General features: G+C 36.9%; 1 protein-coding gene across 1 annotated transcript in view; it reads right to left on the bottom strand.

Moving 5' to 3' along the window:
• Positions 1-21,072, bottom strand: part of ARVCF (ARVCF delta catenin family member) — a 276,400-nt gene extending 255,328 nt beyond the window's left edge. The window contains exons 1-2 of the mRNA XM_083803464.1: positions 21,014-21,072; positions 1,102-1,170 (exon numbers count right to left, since the gene is read on the bottom strand). The gene's annotated coding sequence lies outside the window, so the exon portion shown is untranslated. The remainder of the gene's footprint in view (positions 1-1,101; positions 1,171-21,013) is intronic.
• Between the last annotated feature and the right edge of the window lie 479 nt (positions 21,073-21,551).

Raw genomic sequence — 21,551 nt, 5'->3', positions numbered from 1 at the left:
ACTGTGCTAACTCTATTCCCATCTTTCAACCAAAATTCTACTTCCCCTAAAACAAAGATAGAAAGAGAATATTACAATAAATCAGGTTACATAATTAAGGCTTCGAAAAATTTGAATTATTCAATCAATTTTAGTCACTTAGCAAGTACATCTGTCTTATGCTTTTAGTAAATTTGAAGACTTACTTCTTCTCATTATGTTCCTTTACCCCGCTGGTTTTTCCTTGTGTAAGAAAACTTACTGTTTAGTTACCTCAGGAGCGGCTTCCCAAGTCATCAGAAGTCATATAAATTAATAAATTACTTGATTTTTGACCATATTGTTCTGTCAATGGCCCTTCACTTAAAACAAGCAGGGCAGCAGAAGGGTCAAGTGCTGCAGAAAGCCATACATCCCATTGCATAAGTAGATAGACATTGAATTTGTACCTGTTAAATTCACATGCCACAAATTCCAAGGTGAATCATACTCCTTCAGAGCTCTAATAAGCTGTAGATTCTTTGACTCCAGAAGCCAAAAACCTTTATATTCCAAGTAAAAATAACTAGCAGCAGCCTTACTATGTAGATAGTCCAGAGAACAACCTCAGATGAAGTCTGATGGTACAACTGGACACAAAGCTTAGAGTGGCTGAGAAGAAGCAGTTAAAAGGTTGGAAGCTAATTTATCCCTTGTCTAAAAAGTGGGACAGCAGTAGAAGATATTTGGAAAAATATTTTGAAAAGGTCTATTTATAACATTTTGGAGGCTTTATTACAGTTACTTTACATACAGTTAACTGTTCTGCATTTTTATTATACAGACAATTGGTTTTGTATGGTAGTTTGCTATTCCAAGCAGACTAATTCGAACTCTTGCATATCTTAGCCATGCTCAGTTCAAAAGCCCTACTGTTTGAGAAAGGCCACTGAAGACTATTACTAAAAAATGAATGAGTCTTTCATCACTTTATTGTTGGCTGACGAATGACAATTGTGAGACTATCTGGAACAGTAAAGAGCAAGGAGGATTAATTTAGTAGCCATTTTCTCTTCTAGATTTTTTAGCCATAAGTGTAGATATTAAAATAAAAAGTGTATGTAATGAAATTTTGACTCTTACCACCCTTTCAGGAGAGTCGTTAGGCCCCTTCCCTTGTTCATAAAGCAGAACGCAAAGTTATGGATATCCCTGAAAAACACAAGAGACGGATCAAATTCTGAACAGAAGTTCTGTAACTAAGTGACTGTTAGCTTGTTGACCTGCACAAGGGGGTATCTCTCTAAGCAGCTCTGTAACCCAAACACTTGCCAAACCTGCACTGCTATCCCTAGTTCAAAACATCTAAGGCAAGACTTTGATAAGCCTCAAAAGGTGCAGCTTCTTGAAGGCTAAATTCATGGCAGAAATTTCTTATCTGGTTCAAATGCTCTACTATGTGGACAAGTTTCTGCTGAAATCTCTGGCTCACAACATCATTCAAAACTATGATAACAAGAAGCAAAATAGCTAACATGGTACACCCTACCTCTTTGCTTAAACAATTATTCCGGATGATATACTTTATTTCAATAACCTAACACTTCTATTACAGGTAAACTGAAAACCAAAGCAATGAGTCTTAATAGCCAGAATCAGTTTGTTTGTAGAATATTAGATGAGTCATGTATTAGCCACAAAATAATTAATGTAATGCATAAAAATGAAATTGTTTTGTAAAAAAAGACATTAATTAAAGAAATAAAAAATGCGTGCATGGCAGTGCCATAGAATTCCATATTGGGCAAGATGCAAATAGAAAAATATGTGTGTGTGTGTGCGTGTAAAAGTATGCGTATACTCTTGCATACCTACATATACATGCAATATATACACATATATATGTCCAAGAATAGCTGTGTCACTACAGTGCCAAAGCACCACCAGGTCTTTCTACTGTTGGCTAAGACATGCTTTGTAGGACTCTCATATTGACATAAAGAGCATCCCTTAACAGCAGTGACTGGAGATCAATATCACAAATAGCTACTCCTTTTCTTCCCCCAGTCCTCAGTGAAGACTGGTCACATCCAAGGCCTAAAGCTGAACCCACTAACAACAGCAACAAACAACTAACACTCAGGCCCATACATGAGGTAGGAGCACTCAATTGAACACAGAAGCTTATTCATTCTTTTAAGAGACCTAGAAAGCACCAACCAAGCTATCTGCAGACTGTGGTTATGAAGAAAGACTTCTCCCCTCATTCATGAAAAGCAGTCAGCATTTGGCTGCCTTATAAGCCCAGGTAGTCTCCATGTGTTCCTTCACCTTCCAAAGTAAATTTTACATATCATTTCACAATTTACAAGTTTCAAGGCAACACTTTCTCTTAATACAACAATTACAGTGCCTTTAGGACAACACTTGATGAAAATTTATCTAATTAGTAAACAGGATGCTTTATTTATCCTCAACTCTGATCAGTAAAATGCTTTTAAGTACTGCAGAACAAAGGAGAAACCCCATCACAAACATGAAACATACTACCAAGTACAGCACGTACACAGAAATTCAGTTTGTCACAAAATAAAATTTCATTAAAGAGGTCGTGTTGTTCCAGAAGCAGCACTGAGAGAGATAGCAGAGTTGGAAGAAATGTCTAGAACCAGTACAAATCCAACCTCAGGCAAGAATTTTCCCCTAAAGTTTCACTTTCATTAGCAATTCAAACTTCACCTGCTGACCCATTCAATCTGGATGGCACAACCAAAATTTTGCTATTTTTGCCCTACATATGCATTTTCTTTTGTCTTAAAAAAAAAAAATAAAAACTGAAACAATATTAAACAGCTATTAGTGGGGTAACATCACAGTTTAAAACAAACAAGCAAAAAAGCCAAGATTTACTTGGTTAAATTTTAAAACATTGCAACAAATCCTAAGCTGGCCCTTCTAAAATTGTTAAGTATGACAGTCCTGTACGACGCATTTAAAAGCTCCTACTGTTAAAAAGTGAAAAATTATGGCCTTTTTTAAAAAAAAGCACTATTAAGAATCTCACTGATGAAGAAAAACAAAAGCTGAACGGCAAGCCATTTTAATTCATGTTTTTGCCATAAAAATCCAGATGTCACTTGAGTTACAAATCTGGGTGCTCTGCTACCTACAAATGCCTGTAGCATCTAAGATTTCAGGAAGAAGTTATAATTATATATAACTCATCTCTCTATATATCTACTACTTCTCTTCTATGAGTAACATAGCTCAAAAAGTATGTTCCACATACTGGCAATTTTCACCTGATTAAAAAGTAACCACTATTGAGCATTCAACTCATGGGAAGAGAAATTCAAGTGTATGACGTGTACACTGTAAAAAGAACAGACTAGTGCAGTTCTTCACAAGGACAGTCACCTGCTGTTAAAAGAAACTCCTAACCTTTTGGAATCACATACTCTTGAAATGGCGAGGGGTGTGGATGTAATGTGATTTTGAACACCTCTGTACAATGGAGCTGAGCAAAACACTAGGCAAGTCAAGCAAGTGAATGCAATGCAAGGGAACAAGCCTTCCAGCCTTCACTTATACCCTTATTAAAAAAGTTTAGTCTGCCAAACTCCAGATCCCAAACGTCTCAACTTATCAGGAATCAAGTAGGCATTGAAACTACAAAAGCAGTAAGTGTGGAATTGTGTTCTGAACTTGCCAAATAAGTACCATGGCTTAACATACACCACTAAGGAGGGGGAAAAAAATCATGGAAAAAGAGCACTTGATTTGGTGGCCTATCAAGAGCTTATTGAAATTTCTTTTTGCCAGATCAGTTACCAAGAACCAATGAGTGTACACTCTGACTGCAGTAAGGACTACCTCAGAAAGCCTCTTATAAATATTCAAAAGACCCACCGTATCAGCAGTTCCAAACAAAGGGTGAAGGTCTCTTAAAGAACAGCTCTAGGCATCATGCAGACAATTCTGACTGGAACCTTACGCTGAACCAATGCTGGCTGACAAGGGCATGACCTTCTATTTAAGCTGAAAATGATGACTTGGTTCCAAAATTGTTTCATTTTGCTGCCACAGATTTAACGGCTCAGGCTTTGTCCCCATGAGATGAGTAAAACATGCTCATTACGTAACCTAGTCCCACAGGTACAGGCTTTTAAACAGAAGCTAAGCACCTTCATTTTAATATTTACAAGCATGTCCTCAAGGTGCTTTCATGCAGACCAGTTTTGCAGGTGAAATCCAAGCAGATCCCTCAAGTCCCAGGAGTGTGCCACAGTCCCGCATTCTCTACAGGAGGATCACACTGCCAGAAGTTAAGAGATGGTAACACTAAAAACGTCAACAAGAAGCAGTATTTCTGCTCAGCGCTCACTGTTCAATACACCATCACAGCAATTCCAAGGCTCTTCAAAAATGTGCATAAATGAAAGGAAATAATTTGTTTTGTTTACACAGTCTAACAGACAAGACTATTATGAATTATTTTAGCAAATTCTTTCAGCTTGTCCAAAATATTTACTTCCCATTGTTTTCATCTTCCTAGTTACAGACATGCCAATGTCAGACAATATCTGTTACAATCAACTTGAATTTACTATTCCTAGCATCTGTCCTGAGTCTAACCAATAAAGTAACGCTGAACAAGAAAAGGGGATGAGAGGAAGAATGGAATCAAAATACCGCAGAGATAAGCAGGCAGTTATTTCTTACTCAGAATGCAATAACAAGAGCTCTAGAGACCAAAATGTTCCAGCTGAGCTAACTATGGCTTCCTGCTGCTGTTACTAACACGGTATTGTAGAAAAGTAATTGCAAATATTACTCACAAAGTAGAAAATACCAAATAGAAACAAAGAAAATTATGGAAGAAACATGCATCTCCTTGTAAAGCCAAAGCTCATTACAAGACTATATTCAATATGCTTTGAATCTACCTGTATAAAGTGACAGTGGAAGCCTCTACATTTAAATAAACCTTTTAACATACTTTATCTCACTAAAAGTTTGAGCTTAAGGTTTATTTTCAGTGGATACAACCATATTGGTTAATTTTTATTTATTTTTTTAAAAATTAATTATATTTAGTCTGGTCTGCCAGACTCAGCCTCTGCATTTGAAAGGATGTTGCCACTTCTTACCTGGGAGAGAACTTTGCTACATTTTTAAACCACAGGAGACAGCTGCTTTGGACCATAACTGGAGTTTCATAAATGCAGATTGCTAACAGTACCCTCAGAACTGCAGCCATACCCCAGCTTCACCACACAGCTCTGTTCATCCAGCTCTGCCTTCACACTTCTTGCCCATGCTCAGAGACTAAGTGATGGGTTACACACACCAGTGAGAAATGTAAAGGGAGATTGTCTTGCACCCCTGAAACTGCTTCCTGGTCTTCCTGCCTCTAGCAGCAACAGGATCCTTGCAAATTTGTTTCCTCTTGTAGAGGATAAATAATTTGAAGGATATTCAATTATTAAATACCTTCTTTTGACAGAATCACAGAATGGTTGAGTTTGGAAGGGATCTCTGGAGATCATCTAGTCCAATCCCCCTCCTAAAAGCTAAGTCAATCTAAGCAAGTTACTCACAATCTTTTCCAGTCAGGTTTTGAAAATCTCCAAGGATGTAATCTCCACAACTGCTCTGGGCAACTTGCTCCAATGTTTGATTCATCCTTAAAGTAATTTCTTTTTCTTCTCACTTTTTGATTGAAATAAGACTCTCCACTTGGTACCTACCAGCATATTAGGCTGTGCTGCCTGTTGCAGTATTCTGAATTGGTGGGAGCTACTTAAATCAATGAGCTCTGAAAATGACAATGGGATGTATAACCATGAATTTTATTGAACATGCCTGCATGCATTAGTAATGACACAGTATGGCCTCTGGGTCCAATAATGCAGAGAGAGCTGGATTCCTTCATCTTCCAATGACTGCTCTAAATTCCCTAGTCAGACAAGGACACACAAAACAGGAACACATTTTTTCTCTTCTCCTGGATGTTACACCTGCTTTGAACCAGTTGGATTTTATCACCTGGTTGTAGATGTCTGGTATGTTTCTTTCCATTTCATAATGTCAAAGACATTTTAAATACTTAATTTATAATGAAGAATCTACAGTTTACATGCCTTGCCTCCAAAAATACAAGCAAGTAATCATTCTGAGGTGGAACTGGGAGAAAACTGTATCACCTTAAAGATCTTGAAATTTCTATCAGAAATCAGTCATTTGATTTCATGTGAAATGAGAAGAATGCACAAGTTGGGTGGTATGGGGTTTTTTGTTTGTTTTTGTTTTGTTTTTCTTTTTATTAGAAAAGTCTCAAATGACATTTGCTGTAAGAAGGACAACGCTAGCAGGCAGTGAAATGTCAAACATTTCCCAAGGAAGAGTCAATTCTGTTCATGAGTCTCCTCCTCTTAAAACACTGTAATTTAGGTGCATTCAGTCAAACTACACCTGGGTGCAGATGCGGGAAATAAGTATCTGGTAGTTAAACACAAATACGAAAACTCTGTAATTGTTACATTTGTACATAATTCCTTTCTTATTTTATATTCATTAGAAGAAAATGCCTTGAGAGATTTCTTTTCCCCATTAGAATTCTCCAACTTGCTGTAAATATTTTATATCTGTGCAGCTCCTAGAGTCACTAAATAATCAATCTTGTACTTTAAAATAAGGAATCCTACTTCAGGGTCTTTAAAAGAAACAAAAAAACCAGACACTTTCATACTGGGCTCCCCACACACTGTGTGCACCTACAATTTGTATCTATATTGTAGGATCCTCCTACTTAGATTGCATTTCTTTGAGCCAGAAAAAGAAAGTGACAGTCTATGGCTTACAGTTCTTTGAAAGATGTCCTAGTAGGTCAAATGGTGTGTATATAAGGGCTTTGTGATCCATTTGACACAAGTAAGATAAGGTTGGTCAACATTTCAGATGCCCTCAGTAATGAAAATCAAAGCAATGGATATTGATTCCATTCACATCCATCTCAAAATGGTAAATAAAAATATGTTCTCTGTATAGCAGTCTCACACATACATGCAGATATATTTAATAAATCTACAGAGAGCAGAAAGCTCTGATTTAAATCAGACAGTATGTGAAATATTTATTTTCTTAACAGAGGTACTACACAGACAGTAAAGCTGCTGAGATCTCTACATCACTCATACTCATAAATTTAACCAAAGTCAGAAACCCTTGGAAGATCAGGACTTTTCCTACGGATTACAGCTCAAACTTTGTCTACTTCTGACACAATAGCTCTGTTCTTTAACAGATACGTGTGTTAATGTTTTGTTTCTCATACAACACCAATATAAAATGTTGGTTTACTGCTTCCAAAGAAAGAAAAAACAAAATCTAAAAAAAAACCTCTCCTCCCTGCAACCAGCAGCTTTCCCCTAGACTTCAACCTCTTTTCACCAGAAATATGTTGTATTTATTCTGCAATTCTCATTAGTCTTTCCCCTCTTTCGTGGTACCACGACAAACTACAGATTTCTTTTTTTTTTTAGGCCTCTGAATGACTAAAAAGCTAGCTTTCTCTTAAAGGCCCAGCTTGCTGCATCATCAGTGGAACCATGCAGTACAATCACACGCACACTAAATTTCTAGCCTACAGCTTCTTTTTCCCAACTACGCTATTGCAACAGACGCAACTGCATTTGGCACCTGTAAGCTCTTTCACCACAGGGATCAGTAGCCAATTTGTTTAATAAAGTAAAACAGCACTTTCAAAATGCAGTGGTAGTTACTCATTATTCTACAGGTAGAAAGCCTGTAGCACAAAAGCCAAAACCAATAACCAATAAAAAGCCAATACATAGTTTTATTTATGCATTAATTGCCTATTGACAATTGTTCTCGTTCTCTCAGTCCAACTAATGCCCCTCTCCTGACGGAGAAATCACTTTCACTGTTTCCATTTCCTGGATAGTATGCTAGCATTCCCTAATACATAAATCCCTCCCTCTTTTTTATGACCCTGAAATGGTGAGTGTTACTGAGGTCAATATGAGAGAGGTTTCTAGTAAAACAGAAATGTGACACAACACTGAGCAGTATACTTTGTCTTGGATAAAGCTTAGTTATTCTATTTGAGTATCTGTTGGGATGTTCCCTATCTAAAGTATTGCTTTATCTCTTCTGCCTGGTTCTTTATAGAAGCCCCTTCATTATGTCTGACAGAAAAAGCAACGAAACACAGCGTATTAGATTACATCAGAGAAGCAAAAGAAGATTTCCCTTGAAATACGCACACATTTTTAGTAAACTTACAGACTTTTAAAGTCTGTAGACCTAGTTCGGATTTCTTCAGCAAAAGGAAAAAAAAATTAGTCAACTACCTAAGAACTGGGAGAGCTGTACGTGAAAAAGGACAACGTAATAATAATATGTAACAGTGAACTGTATTCTGTAGGAGGAGGAAGTTATTAATACCAGGGTATATGACAACAGGAGAACTACAACTGGATTTCAGCATGGTACTCTGAAGATCCATAGTAGAGAAAGACTGACTAGGCATATATATGAACTACTGGAACTACCGGAAAACAGACTGCCCGTTTTATGAGCACAGAGTAAGAGTTCGGACTATTTAGTCCAGCACAACAATGGCTGAAAGGAGACAGAATCATTCTCACTAAATACATTAAACATGCAATTCTCAGGGAGAGGAGTCACTGAAGCACAAAACCAAATCAATAAGAACTAGCTAAATAAAATAAATAAATAGAGGTATGAATAAATTTTTAACCATCAGAATGATGAGTAATGTGAAGCAGACATTACATGGAAGGTGCTGTAAAGGCAGAAGAGCAGCAGGATTGTCCAGGCTCAGAGGGAAGCCCACAAGCTAAACTTCAGCAAAATCATTTGCTTAACTCTACAGCTCAGGCTTCTACCATGACAAATGAATGCTGTAACGTACTTGCAGTTTAGAGATCATTCTTTTAGATGTAGCTGCTATGTATTACTTTATTCTCCTAAAACACTAAAGCCAGGCACTTGGCTGAAGAAAAGCAGAGGGAAGTTATAGCACCTATACAAACTCATACTTGAAATAAAAGGAGATACTAATTTCCCTAAGCGTAAGAAAGGGACGGAAGTGCTAAACTCAGCCTACTGTCTCAGAGCTATGAGGTTTAGAGGTGCAGCTGACTCAAGAACCATGGCATATACTATGGTAAGGGCTATATTACCAAAACAAGTATTATGCAGTTCATCGTGATCTGATGTCCCAGGATCTGTATCTGTAGTCTCAGCCTTAATTATCCTTGCACTTAAATATTGAGAATTAGGATCCTTGGAAACGAAAACAGCAAAGAGACAAGTGAAATAACTTATTCTAATATCAGCAGAAGGGAAAACGTGATTGAAGGAGACCTTTGATTGCTATGAAACATTCCAGTTTGAAGCAGACTTTGTATGCCATATGGACAAATCTTGCAGAGGATGGACCAGACAACCTATTACGTCTTTACTGTATGATTTAACTTCTAACTTGTTTTCTGACGCTTTAGTTCCAAAGCTTTTCCGCTCTGTGCCATCTCTCTATAAGATTCAGCGCAACAAGAAGCTTTTGCATCTTATTTTGACGTTAATAAATGATGTGGTGAGTTCAACAACTGAAGTTCAATCTGTGTAAATTAGCGTTAAACAACTTACTTCCTGATGAAAACACAGAGTTAAATCCTTCAAATATCAATGCAGAAAATGAGATAAGAAGTTACAGAATCTATAGCTTTGGTTTCCAGAAAAATGATATTTCTTTGCACTGCCCTCCTGCCTTGGTTATATCCTTCATACATTTCAGAACATTTATCTTGAGAAACTTTCAAGTTCTTCCTACTCCTCTGTGGCACAAAGAGATGGCTTTTACTTTTTTTTTTTTATATATTCAGACAGAGAATGTGAAGCAAACCTCTCACTTAAGACATAAAAAGATTTAATCCAAAAGAAAAGGAGAGAATACAAGGTCAAAATAATATGGGAAAGTAAAACATCCTGTAGGACAGGGCTTAAAAACATTCACAGTTCTATCAGCCAACATTAAGGTTACCAACATCGCTACCCTCCTACAGAGAGGGAAATGAGAAGAATTTGCTAAATATAGATAGAACTGTTTGGAAGGATGTCTATCCTTACTAGCGCATTCATCTGTTTAATTGTGGGCAATATAGCCCGCTACACAGCCTGAGGCAAGTGTGGATGTTCAATATTCTCCAAATTATACAATCTAAACTGAGATTGGTCTTAACTCCACAGTTTACAATTGTATAAATGGAAACTTTTTGAAACTCTTCGGTTTTAACTACCTCTGAATTTCTTTAGTCAGATTTGGGAATGTTTTAAATGTTTTCAAAATTGAGTGCATTTTTAAACAAACGTGCTGAAAAAGGCCATAGAATTCTCGTGTTCACTTTACGGCCTGAATTCTTCCAAATCTTATGAATTTCAGTAGCTAATGAGATATCACAAAAGTACACAAATATATTTGGACATAGAAAATCCTCTAGAATAAGCAAAGTAAAAACCAAGTTTTATGCTAAAAGCTCTTCATAATCTGGTAGTCTGAGGAATCTGACATTTTTCTCAAACTGATTTGCAAGTGTATTTTTTAAATAATTCTAATAACCCAATTCTTTAAAAAAAACTATTAATACATCTTACCAAATCAACCCATCTTTATTTGAAAATAAAATCTGAAACATCCCCATAAGCCTAAAAGAAACAAGAAAATTTATACCTTTGGAAGGATTCTAATACCTAATTCCCTAGTTTCAATGACAGTATTGTAAAGGAATATAATGGAATTTAACAGGGTCTGGGTGCTAAATCCCTTTAAGAATTTGGGCCTAAATTCCAAAGGGACCACTGAAAACTCCTTGGCCAAGGTATCATCTTATCTATAAATCACAGAAAGGTTCTCATATAGTCCTTCTACTCAGAATTCATTCACTACAGACCTTCCTTCAAATGAAATCTAAACAAGATAGGCTGCAAACCTCATCAGATCTCTGCACCTTGTCAGCTGAAGGTCCAGCAGTTCAAGAAATTCCTCAGTGTCTCCTCAGTAAGTCTCAGGAAGAGTACAATGGTAACTGTTCAGAAATTTAAAATTTTGCATTCGGAAGAGAGTATATGTTCAAACATCCCTTGGAAAACAAAATCCTCCATTATTTCTTGAGCATCTAAATGCAATTACTTGCCTAGCACTGAGAAGAGATTAACTTTTATACATTTAATAATATTTAATGTTTGTTAACTCTCATTTTCAAAAACCACTGCTAGCAACACATCACAATTTTGTCATTGGGATGCATGTTAGACAAGTAACGTTAGATCTTCCCAGACAGCTAATGAATATAACAAAGTTCGGTTGAACATCAGTTCTTTAGTCCCATAAAAAATAATGTTTCTGAAATTCAGTTATCATACAGTTTCTCTGCTCTAAAACAGCGAAAAATGTGTTGTGGTGTCATGAATCAAAGGAGGCAGCTATTCCCTTGGACAGGCAGATGAACACGGGATGGAATTCAGAAACCCCACCATCAACACAATAAGTAGTTTGTAAAAGCTGAAGATTCCATTTATCACCTACATGAACATGCCAGCATGAAAAACTGGTAAAAAAAATTTAATGTGGCAAATATTCTTCCAAGAAAATAGCCCAATTTTTGTATAGGACAAAATATAGGCAGAAAACATGTTCTCAAGAACTAGCGGGTTAATGCACAAATACTACCCTAGAGAAATCATCTGGGGAACCATTCTGTCTGGATTTCAATTTTTTCTTACTTTGGAATTCTTCTTTCAGCACCGAGCAACAAAACAAAGTATACAATATACTATTACATAAAAAGAATGTAATATCTTTAATTTGGTTAGATTTAGCTCAAGCATAGTATGGACATGTTTCACTTAACTAATCCTGTGCTGAGCTCCTTAGTACAGAGTCTTGAACATTTAAAGCACAGACCAGCTCTTTTACACTGTAATTGATTCTACAGCCTACAGTTTTTGTATAATACTGTGAAACTGAAGACAGGTAATAAATAAGATCTAGAAGTTAACCAAGAATTAGGATTCTATTTAATAATCTGAAGAACAGAAAACTTGAAGACATTCATATTTCTCTAAATTACACTAAGATTACTCCTGTTGACAAACTGTAGATGTATTTGGATATGAAGATGGTAACAGCATCAGAATAGAAGGCTGTGCATCTAGACAGCTAGTGTGTGCAATACTTGCAAATTTGAGTTTTTCTGTCTGACATTCAAACGAAGATTTAGAGTGCGTAGCAATCTGCATGAGCAATTGAATTTAAAGCCTTAAGACTTCACATGCCAAGATTATTAGCAATATATAGTTAAAGTTTTCTCATCATGCTTAAAACCTACCAGAGATTTTATTCAATATAAATACACAGTAATTTTCCCTTGGACTCATGGCTAATCATCTGATCAACAAAATGAACATGTACGTCCAGGAATCTAGGCATTACTTTCAAGGAATATTGTGATTCCCAAATTCCTACTCAAATTATACCCAAATTCCTACCGTCTGTTTAATTTCACTGATTTCAGCCTTAGAAAAGAAAATCAGATAGCATCAATCTTTTAAAATATGTTTCTCAGTTAGCAAGAGACAGAAATATGTATCATTATTAAGAGAAAATTACATTCCAGTTTAAGGAGGGAACTGGAGTGAAGGTTACTGTTACTGATAAAGAATTTCTACCAAGACTTCAAGCTTATGGATTAGACAATTCAATAAGCTTCCACTGCCACGTCACATTAAAAACAATGCCTTACCTACACCTCTACATACTGCCCCAGGAGAGGAAACGTGGTTTTTTACTTCCATTATCTTTCAGCCTGCAGTAGGGAAGTGCCTCGGTCCTGAATCAGAACCCACAGGAATTTAGCAAGTGCTATTTCTGCTTGTAGTAAAATCTTCAATATGCAATTTACATCTTGATATGTCATCATTTCTTAGTATTTAACTTAGTAACAGCTTCTCTGAAGTAGAGATTTTATTACATAAATTATGGAAGTAGCAGGCTGGGGGTAGTGAAGACAGCATAAATTCCTGAATCAATACAAAATATGTCACTGGTAGTAGTTGTTATTCTATGCAGGTGTGTTATTGATCACAGTCATAATGGTCTCACTTCAGCTGCTGTCAATAACTCACTAGTTGTATTGTCACACTGAATTAAAGAAGTACCAGACTAAAAGTATGCGAAGTTACACCAACACGGCTTGACCCAGCCCGTGGTGCAAAGAAGCAGAACACTGCTAGTTTAAGTTAGGATTCGTGTTTGACACTTCAGTTGACATAACATTGACAAAATAAAGTCAAATGTGATATTTATTCAGGTGGAAGAAGAGATCGTTCCTTAAACATACTGGCAAAATCTTAAATTTAGAGCTACTACATATAATAAAACTACTTTTTTTTTAATACCTTGGCACCATTATTGGGTACACTTACTGACACGTGAAACTGAATTTAAGTTTTATGCAGAGTTATTGTCATTTTACTGATCAACGTGAATGAAACTTTCTTGCATTAGACTAAGAGCTGTACCAGGAATGGTAAATTATTCTGCCTAGTTTTGTTTTGTTTTTAAGAGTTCGTTTCTAAATCAAAACTTGACAGCAACATACAATAGCAGAAGACTAACAGTAAGCCAAAGACTTGCAAAGCAGTGAAAAGTTAAATATAGATGTTATTATAAAGTGCTTCTTACAATTGTGATGTTAGCATATATAAGGATTTTTCTTTTAAATACTTCAGAGATGACAAATAGCAAAACAAGAGCACTCGCTGTCATTGACTGGTTTATTGAAATGGAGAAACAGATCCAGGCATGAGGCAAAAGATTTCCTACTTCCAGCAGTCTGATCTCTATGCTATTTTAACCCATTGCAAAGGATCAACAAGATGTTAGGAGAATTGTATCTCAAAGACCAGAGTATCACTACCAATGTCTATACCAACAAATTGTTCTGTACACATTCTAGAGAAGCATGGCAACATTAAATAAAATTTGCATTTCCTTGAAAAAGCACTATTTTAAAGAAACACTCTCTAAAAGAGACACTATATATTTCTGGTATTTCTCTTCTTGATACTTAAGGGATTCTCCTTAACAAACCCAGTATGTACACTAAGTCATGATCATGCCCACATTTTTCTCCATACACATTCTTGTCGAAGGCTGCCCTCTCTTTGCCAGAAAAAAAGCAATATAGAAACAGAAACTCTAGCAGTGGCAAGCTTACTGATCCTACTGAATTGCTACGAGTGATGTTAGCACACATCACAAGAAACTCAATGAATCAACAGAATTCTTGCAAAGTTCTGACAACTGCACAAAATGGACAAACTATTTTTTTCCCTTCAATCTCATATAATTAACCTCACAGGTAAGGTGTATGAATGATTGTCTAAAAAAAGAAAAACACTCAATGAATCAATGAGTGATTAAAATACCCACCTACCCACCATGTAATAGTTGTTAAAAGTTTTGAAGTTTTGATGTATACATGCCAAGAAAAACATTCATGACACCTCACTTTCAGCACCAGACATGCATGTTTAAGATCATGCTAATCTCCATATACAATCCATATTTGCTACTCAGAATAAGGGGAGAGAAAGTTTCCTTCAAGGTGCCAGTTATAACACTTGATTCAGACTCTTAGAATGAATCAGCTTCTAGAGAAGTCTGTCTGTCTCTATTCAGTTTTCATTTGCAGACAGAAGTGGCACATCTCAGACTCTCCTCCCCAAAGACAGTCCACACTTTATGAACCATATTTGAAGTCATTCTGCAATCCACTGTGCTCTGGGGAATCTCTGTGACCTTTGCTACTCCACATACTGTCAAATTATTATGAATTTTTAATTTAAAATCTGCAAAAATAGGTTTACCCAATATCACTACATTCATTCAGCTCTCTCAAGCAGTCTATCCAGCTGACGTGGACATTGTTGAGTAGAGAGCATTGCAATACAGTCTCTTAGCCATAGGAATAATCCAGTGAAAGTTTACGTGGTCTCTTCTGTTGCTGACCTGAGAGGGAGTTACTTAGCATTTTGTCACTACACAAATTAAATATGCAATGTTTACTTTAACAAGGAGGTCCCATGGAGGAACTATACTGCTTATGCTTCCAACTCACGAGTAGAAATTATACCACCAGAGCAGATGAAAAACAGGCAATTAAATTTCCAGCAATCACAGAATTGTAGGGGTTGGAAGGGACCTCGAGAGATCATCAGATCCAACCCCCAAAATGTAGCTCTAGTTTCACTAACTTTGCATTTCAACAAATGCAGAGCAATTAAGACTTTGTTACAGCGACAAGTTAAAGTAGCATTTTTCTGTACCAAACAAAAAAAGTGAACATTTCTTTTCTAAACTTTTTTTTTGTTTTTAATTTCTGCTATCATAAAAGCAAAGAGGCAGATATGATACAAAGCCCAGACCCTGATTTTTCTGGACAGTACTTAAAATTAAGCTACTGCTCTGCACCTCAAAGTAAGTCAATGTCAACTGTACCTTTATGAATCCTTAGAAGGATTGCCTCATTAGATAACTCAAAATATATCCAACTGAGAACGGGAGTCTTAATGTCAATCCCCTGAGAAGTCCATTCTCAAGAGTGCCTGTGCAAAAGAAGCACTGACGCCTAATTCTATACAACCAAATTACTAAATCCCAAAAAAAATAAGGAAAAAATTACCTTGGGTTTACCATAAGTACACACTGGCAGGACTGTCCCTAAACTGATTTACTTACTTTTTCCCCCTCTCACTTGCAATGTTTAAGCTGTAACTCTTCACTAATGCATTTGAGAAGACACTAAATGCTTCACAACTCTTAAATAACCCATAAGTAGCTAAATAGTAATTGTTCTGGAGGACAAAAGCCCGTTGGCAAGGCACTAGACTTCAAGCTTCCAATAGCTTATGATAGCAATAAGAAGGCAAACAAAATAAATAATAAAAATAAAATTGTGAAAGATACCTTGACAGCGTCCTTTTAATCTTCAGCAAACTTGAGATGTCATGTAAGCACCGAAGCAGCAAAGAGAAGATACTGCTTAGATAGCAAAATCTCAATTTTTCCCTGACCTACAAATCATAAACTAATAGATTAGCGGTGCACTGGCATACATCCACACTGTAGCTCATGGAAATCCTGTTGCAGCTTCTGAAACAAAATCCAAGCCCACTGAGATGCAGGAAAACCTTAACTAGAAACAACATCAACTGAAGCATGCACAGAAGATTTTGACACTGCAGTCAAAGACCTTACAGAACAAAGACTGCAAACTGTCCAAAAATGCCATCCTACCTGTAGAGATACAGCATACTGCACATATTGAGAAACACAGAAAGGCTTTCCCAGGGCAATATAAACTGGAAGTGAAGCACAGTAACACAATCCACCCCATGTCTTCCTGGCGGATCTTACTATCTTGTAATACTGCCACCAGTAGTGTGACCAGAGTTAGCTTCTTGTTACAGACACCAACACTCAAACCAGTCTGCTATAACCAAAGACTGTCATCACTGATGACAAAATTTCTGCCGTTACTGTTCATGATTACTGATTTCTGTGAAATCTTGCAAAACACAGTACTATCACTAAGTAGTAAGGATCTTCTGTACAGGCAGAACAATATTTGCCTTTTGAAAAACATTTCCCTAACCCAATATCATGTAATTATTTCCAATCCCTTCCAATACTGATTTCTCCACAGCTTTCACGTCATTGTAGTAATAGCTCTAGTTCATGGTTCCATTTTTTCTATACTACTACGTTACATCCTAAATGCAGTTTTATTTATTTTTGGAAGTGAACTAGTCTTAAAGAGTGCTAAATTTTTAAGATGAGAGATTTACTTTTCATCGCATCAATTTGGAAAGGGGAATACAATCTCTTCAGGTTTCTCAAACGTGCTTTGCTTTGCCTTTAAAATGGCAGAACCATTTCTTATGTTGGAAATCATTTCTTTCACACATCAACACAATTTTGAGATCTCCAAGACTGCAATGAATGTGAGGACTCATCTATCAGCATCTAGATGACAACAAACCTCTCTCAACAGCCATTAAACGAATGTTGGAAGAAAACTACTTTCTTGGGCTACTTGGACTGGAATCTGTGATCTAAATACAACAACTTTAGTCTTTCTAAATATACTCAATTACTCAACTTTGCTCATTGTAATTAATATCAGCTGATTACAGAGGATTAAGACTTGCAGAATCAGACCAAGAGATCCTTCAAAGAGGTATTCAGGGAGATGGAGAACTGCACATGTTCAGGCTCACAGGTTCATTCCCCAGTGTACTATTCCTAGTAAGCATTTTCTAGATTGTACAAAAAGTCTGCACTTGAGAAAACACAAATTGAAGTATTTACAAAAATACCCACTGACTGGTTTCCCAGGTTAACTCCTCAGAAGGCCCAATTTTGAAAGATATGATTAAGCAAATCACTTTGACTTCATCGTGGTGAGCCTCTTAAAGCCAACTTTAGATGGCTTTTATTTGCCATCAGTGACTTTTTCATCGATTTTATGTAGATTGGATGACAAAACTACAATTCTACAGCAAAATAAGAAGGTATAAAAACAGTATCAATTTTTACAGAATTGGATAAAATAAATTAAAATAAATAAAGCCAGGGGTATAATGGTCCCTTGCTTAGTTAAGATTCACTATTTTCAGAAAGAGGACATTTGTTTCAATAGAGGTATGCTCCCATTAATGACACCTATTGTAAGAAGATGTATTCAATCACGTTCTTTGAAGGAATGAGCAGTGACTAGATATGAGCTTCATCAGCTAAATCGAAGTGTTCTCTAAAAGAGATTAAAATATTTTAAAATACCATACATACATATATTCCTAGTGAGTTTCTTATACGCTTTTTGTTCCCAAGATTTACTAATGTTCCAGAGAGGCACGCGTTTTGATGGGTCAAAACGTGAAAGTATTCCAAAACACAATGGCAGTCAATGAGTCTAATCATGACTCTAAAATGACTTTTTTCTAACGTACTACATATAAGTTAATGATGAATAATAGATGCTGTCCACTTATTATTAAATGATTAGCCACGTGTATACACCAAAAATGCTACTTCTTGAATATGTGACTGCTACAAGCCTGACTTCCAGCCTTTCAAAAGATTGGCTCTTACTTAATTGAGCAGCCTGTTCTTCCAACACTGTAGAAAAAGAGGCATAAGATGAATTAGATTCACTAGAATTAGGCAACTTATTTGTCTTGCATTCTACTTAAAATGAATGTGACCTAAGCTAATGCAGAAGATCTAGACCCCTAGAAACTCAGCATAGAGAACCAAAAATAGCTTTACGGCTCATTTTGGATTGCATATAACATGCAAGGGTAGGAGCAAAAAGCACTAACAGGAAACAAAAATTTTCACTCTTTTCAGGTATTGAGATATGTAGCTAACTTTCTTGCTTCAGCACACACGTAGACCACATACAATCTGTAATTTAAGAGTATACTTTAAGTAATCTCCCAGTTCTTATTTTAATGTTTTAGCAGTATCATGGCTTTATGCCCTTTTCTAAAGAAAATATGTTTGCGAAGTTACACGTGCATCTTAAGTATTTTGCATTATAGAAAGAACACTTTTTCTGAAAACTCGGGAATTTTATTTTTTTTTTTTAAATGCAGTTCCATGTGACTCATATGAAGTCTAAATGACCTTACTGAATCCAGCACATCTGATCAATTATTTCCCTGTCCATCCTGGTGTAAACTGGAGTTGGCCTTTTTCCTCTTTCTTCCGTAAAGACTGGCAAGAAAGTGAAAATTTTGACCTAACCTTTCAACTTTGATGATTACTTTGATAGCTATTAGGAACAGAATGCACTCACACTGGACAAGATACCACTATAGTTTAGTCAAAATGTGAAGAGAGAAGCTAAACGTAATCTCACACTTAGCTGCTTCAGCATTTGTTTACAACGCATGTGTCAATGATTTGTACTCACATAATAAAATATTAAGAGCAACAAATTATAAACCTGGTAGCACAAGAATTCTAACAGGTTTTCCTCACAGCGTATTCATTCTGACATTAGCCAAAATCCACAAAAATGCTGCAGATATAATGTGTTGCATTACATAAAACCAAATACAGAAGCTTAGTTTTATAAACCTGTAATATGCATGCAGATGGTCATCAAGACAACGCATCTTCTCTAAACTGCAGTTTAAAGAAAACCTACAAAAAAGGCAGGAATTTTGCCATTTCTAGTGCAGTGTCCTAATCCAATACAACGGGAATTTGTCTCTATTTACAACTCCTATCAGTTCTTCCAATATTAAAGAATTGCTGAGACTAAAATCCACTGCAGGGATTTTCAATGAACAGATGAAAATCAAAGAAGGGAGCAATTTTTCATCAATTCTAGCTAAATATCAAGTCAAATCTATGGTTTTATTAATTGTATTTCAGTTATTCACATCGGCAGCAACTATGGCATAGAAAATAAAATCAAAGTCAACTTTGTAAAGATCACCAATGTCAAATAAAATACATTCTAAGCATCTTTGAACAATAGATGAGGATAAACTATGCAGCGAAACTATGCAGACAAACTGTATTGTTCTTCTAAACCTTGCCCTCCTAATACATTCCTTTAGCCAAGCAATGGAAAGATAAACCCATTTACCTAATGGAGCATATAATTTAAATATTTCAGACAGACATTTAGAGATGTTGCTTCAAATAAATTTAACAGCAATCCTTTCAAATAGTTTGCATGATGAAGAGGATAGCATAGCTCACAACTTATTTTTTTTCCTATAGGAACTCTGAACTATCCAGCCCTTTCAGTTACTTTAAAGTAATACAGCATATACATAGTGATTAATACAACAAAACATTTTTTTCCAAAGCAGATTTAACGTGAAGCTGCAGTTTTCTCTATTGCAGTGCCTTGCAACATTTCTAAAGATGCTAAAATTTCAGGTCTTACTACTGCACCATGCAGTCCTCTGCAATTTTGTAAACAAAATATGTTCAAATTTCTGGGTGCTTAAAGGGATAATGTACCTAATACAGACTGCAGCACTTCATCCAAAGGAAGATACTATCAGCCAATGTCAATATTCTGTCACTTAAGATCGTGATTTTTTACCATAAATCATTCTCATTAATACAAAACAGTGTTGTTTCCCCACAAACTTGTATCTAGTGTTTAAAATATTATTAGAATCAAAGCAAGTCTTCACTTGACTTAAATATCAGATCAGGGTTTTTTTTTTACATGCTAAGAACCACATTTTGTATTGTGACCTGCCTAAAGCACAACAGTACACAGTAAAAAGCCAAGTATACATTGTAAGAATTCTTCCTACCACATACACAAACAAGAGCCTACATTTAGAAAAAAAAAGAGATAGTCTTTGCTACATGCATGCTTGAACTGAACGTTTTAGAGAGTTGTTCAAGTTTTGAAAGCAATAGATTTTAATCATTCACAGCAGTATTGCAGGGAAAATGAAAAGAAAAAAAATATCTAACTTTTGCTCTTAACTTTATAACAGATTTTATATTTGTGAAGAAATAGGTTAGTTCTGTTTGGTCTTTGCTACAAAGAGACTCATCCCCTATGCATGCCACAAATAACCTGAGCAATGACTTCCCTCCATGACAAGAACTGGCCATCATATTGCAGGATTAACACAATGTTGGTTTGTTTAGGAGTTGCTTGTGTGTGTGGTTAGCATATGTAATTTTTTAGCTTTTCGTATACATCAACTCCTCCTTGCGTATCTCACCATAAACTGATGAAGGCTGTTAAACCCTGAAGAGCAATCTTTAGCAAACAAAGAAGACTGGTCTGCAACCGTGATGTACAATCATCCCAAACGTACTACACCCTACGAGAACCTCTCACAGAAAATAGCCTGGCAACCTCACCCATTTCCCCAATCCCACAGCTCTGCTCACCATCTCCTCCGTCTTCTCCTATTCCTCTGTCTTCAACCTATTTTCCTTGCCTCTGCCGGCTTCGCGGTATCACGGGGAGGCGGGTGTACCAAAAAAAAAAAAAAAAAAAAACAAAAAACTCTTCAATAAAACACTCAGCAACCGCTGGGCAGCACATCAACGCGAGCCCCTCGCCCTCCTCCTCTCCCGGCTGCCGTCTCCCGGAGCTCCCCGCCCGCCGCTCCCGCCCCCCCCCAGCCCCGCGGGCTCCCGGCCCCGCGCATCCTCGGCGGGGAGCTGCGGGGCTGCGCCAGCCCCCGCCGCCTCCTCACCCCCCGGCACAGCGCCGGACGGCTTTTCCCCTCCCGCCGCCACGTTCCCCGTTACAAAGGGTGCCCAGGACCGTCTATATCGAGGGGGGGAGGACTCGAGAACCCTTTCCCCGCGTTCCCTTATGCTCTGACTGCTTTTGGCACCGTTGTTGCAGCAGCCGGGGGGGGTCCCCGCTGCCCCCCCCCCCCCCGCCTCAGAGGGAGCCCCGGGGCGAGGCCGCGGGCCC

The sequence above is a fragment of the Anser anser genome (assembly GCF_964211835.1).
Source record: "Anser anser genome assembly, chromosome: 18".
Taxonomy (NCBI): Eukaryota; Metazoa; Chordata; class Aves; order Anseriformes; family Anatidae; genus Anser; species Anser anser.
This window is presented reverse-complemented; position numbering and strand designations above follow the sequence as displayed.